Source organism: Panthera tigris, chromosome F3, assembly GCF_018350195.1.
Source record: "Panthera tigris isolate Pti1 chromosome F3, P.tigris_Pti1_mat1.1, whole genome shotgun sequence".
Taxonomy (NCBI): domain Eukaryota; kingdom Metazoa; phylum Chordata; class Mammalia; order Carnivora; family Felidae; genus Panthera; species Panthera tigris.
Genome location: NC_056678.1, coordinates 58,191,947 through 58,195,403, shown reverse-complemented (window position 1 = coordinate 58,195,403; position 3,457 = coordinate 58,191,947). Strand labels below are relative to the sequence as shown.

Here is a 3,457-nt window from a genome sequence, read left to right as displayed (position 1 = left end):
CCCTTTCTCTCTACCTCTCCCCCACTCATGCTCTGTCTCTCTGTCTCTCAAAAGTAAATAAATGTTTTAAAAAAATTTTTTTGAGTCCTTAAAAAGTTTAAATGCTTAAACAAAAACAAAAGTAAATAAAAGTAAAAAATCAAAGCAAAAAATACTATAAACAAAAATAATCTACGACCCTATCACATTACAGTTCTAGCTTTACAGTAACAAGTACAGCTAAAATGAACACTGAGGTCACTTGATGTAAGATGGTCCTCCCCTAGTTGCTTTGAACTTTTGGGGTTTTGGCTTTGCAATAAATGTGTAGTAAATATCTGTAGTGCTTTGCACATGATAAGTGGGTGGGCAGTAGGGATTCTGCAGCGTGTTTATTAACAAAACAATCTTTGTATCTGTGTGCTCCTGAAGTTTATATATTCGCAGATCAATATATTCCACAAGAGTTTTTCTTCCATCAGGTGCATATTTTTAGTAAGAGTCTTTTCCAAATAGGAGCACACAGGTTGCTCTTCCATTTCAACACCAACAATGACCACACGTCAGTGATGTTTTCCTGCCACTTGGCGTGAATGTCCCACGCGGAGATGGTTGACCAGACTACATAGATTCTGAAGAAAAGACAGCAACGCGGAGTTGCGAATATCAGAGGTGTCACTTGCTTTCTTTGCTAGGAAAGAAGAAATTGCATTTTTAAGGTCATTCTCAAGGAGACGATGGTTTTGGGGCACAATTTTACACTCTGGGGTTTGTAGTATTTCCTCCGCCAGGTTGCTGCGGACTCTTCTCAATGGAAGCATTTAAGTCTCCAGTCACGGTTCCAGATGTCAATCCAGTTCTGAAAGGAAAAGGAAAAGGAAAAGGTGTGCAGGGTGACTCGTGCAAGGCTCCTGAGGTCGATGACGATTGTAGGTCAATCGTACGTTTGGATCCCTTATTTCCCAAGACCGGCCGATGCCGCTTTCCAACAGGAATCCAATTCTGCCTTTGAAACCTAATCGTATTCATCAATTGCTGAGCTCCAGGTGACAACCTGGAGAGTTTGGAACCCTCTGGAGGTCTAGCCTCGATCCTAAAAAACAAAAAATAACTGCAAACAAAAATAATCTATGACCCTATCACCTTACAGTTCCAGATTTGCAGTGACGGGTACACTTTCAATGAACACTGAGGTCACTTGATGTATGTAAGATGATCCTCCCTTACTTGCTTTGAACTTTTGAAGGAGAGCTGGTTGAAGAATTTGCTGAAACCGGCCTCACGTGTACCATAACTTTAGTGATGAACACATATTGCTTTTCACCAACGGAGAGCAACTTTATTTTACAAGCGTGGCTGGGGGACTCCAATTTTCTATATTTTTTGTAGAAAATCATTTTGTGCTTACCCCGTTAGGGCCACATCTCGGGTAAAAGGAGCAGGGGTGTTCATCTTGGCTGTTCAGGCTTCTCTTCAAACTCACCAGATCTCGGCCCCAGGAAAGGTGGCACGCGGACGAGCCTGGGTGCGAGGAAGGCTCTGGGCCAGAGTTCCACCTGCAGCATCCCAGGAAGAGGCCAGCAGGGGCGGCAGGTCAGTCCCTTGTCCTCAGGCCCGGTCTCCATTCTGCCGCCGCCAGCCCAGGCTAACCCCGGAAGCTCTCTTTGTGATTTTCTGAGTTTTTTTCCAAGTTGTATACACTGATTGTGTTTGTACTTTACTATTTTAATTGGGACAAACGTTACTTAAAACAAACCAAATGTTTTAGTAAACACTTCTTCATCTTGTTCTTGAGCTACACCTCCACTGAGTGCTTCTTTGAAATCAATTTTCTGGTCCATGAAGTGACTGGACCATCCCCCCCCCCGCCCCCCACCAAACTACCATCCCATTCTGATCCCCTCCCCTGGAGGCTACATCCCACTTCCTGTTCCTCCTGCAATATACATGCTCTCTGGTCTACTGAGCTCCTGCCACAAAGAGAATTCTCACTCTAAAAGCCAGTATTTTAGTCCTGAATTCCGGCACCCCAACGTTCCAGCATCTGATGTCAGACAGAACCATTGGGCCAGTTGCCCTGAGAACCACGCCGACATTGATTTGAATCATTCCTACACCTGGTGTCCCAGATATGTGCGGAAATCTGGCCTTCTCTTGCCCTTGCTGGAATCCCTGCTCAAGGCCTCCTTCCTAGTTCCAACATCCTCTGGTGGCTTTTCAAATCCAGGGGTTGAGAACCCAGCAGGCTTTGAGTCTGTATCCACTGGAGCCATGATGTCTGGAATCAACTGAGGTTGAGGTTCTCCTATGGACAGCTCCCTGGAAGAGGTCCTCATCATCTAACACTCATAGCGTGGCAGAAAGCAAGCAACAGTGTAAGGGCTTGTGTTTAAAGAAATATTTAGCAAGGGTGGTTGAGCTTTAGATGAATACATTCCATTTCACCATAGACACAAGCAAACCATGGGGGTCTTGTTGGACTTGGCACTTTATGGTTCCCAGAGATGGCACCATATTTCTAAAAGCTGTTTCCAAGGAATCTTCCAAGAAAGCAAGCTCAAGAAGAAAATCAGAGCTCTTAGGCAAGTTAGTTGCCCTTAAAACCCAGTTGTCTATAAAAAATATTTTTAAATAAAGTTTTCCCTCCAGATTATAAGAGAGAACTCTTAAACATGGTTCATGTGACAGAGGCATGGGGTCGGGGCAGTGGAAAATGAGCATCCCTGACTTGCCTTGTGTGAAAGGAAACTATAGCTTTAGTTTTACCCATTAAAATCAGGTTAGCGTATAAATTTTTGGCAGGAAATTAAATGATGCAAACAGATGTAGATAGCAGCATCTTAATGCCCAAAGCAGTTTGTCTTTAAATATAAGAATACAATAAAATAGGGGGGAAAGTTCATTTCTGAGCATCTGTTTTTATCTCGAGAGGAACTATCGGAGACAAGAGGGTGAGATTGCTTTTGGAACCGTGTGAACATGAGTCAGGCAGAGCAGGTATGAGGGGACAGCTCTGGGGCTCAAGGTCCAAGGGTCAGACCAAAAGGAGGGACAGTAACTCAGAAGGCTGTTTTGCCAGCCTGAGCAGCATGTGGCAGGACCCTGTTGCAAGCCTTTTACAATCCACTTCATGGGTCCTGGGATATCTCCACCCAAGGCAGACCCACTCGGGCTCATTGACTGGGGCCTGGTGATTCCGTCACCGAATCCGATTTCCTTGGGGTATATTTGTTAGCACATTCTACAGCTTCAAGAAGTCAGACAATACGGGGATAGAAAGGCACCTGGGGCCAAGAACAAGAATTGAATTTCCTATGAAAATAGCAAACTACAGGAACCTCTATTCCCTATAGTTCTTCCATGCAAGCCATACCCAAACCACATCCCAACGATGTAGGGGACGCAACTCTGGGATGGATTATGTGGTCAGTGAGTTGGAGGCTGTATGCAAATGCTTGATTGCAGAATAATAGGTAGA

General features: G+C 44.4%; 1 pseudogene; it reads right to left on the bottom strand.

The window, feature by feature from the left end:
• Positions 1-237: 237 nt before the first annotated feature.
• LOC102953664 lies at positions 238-1,604 on the bottom strand (annotated as a pseudogene).
• Positions 1,605-3,457: the final 1,853 nt, after the last annotated feature.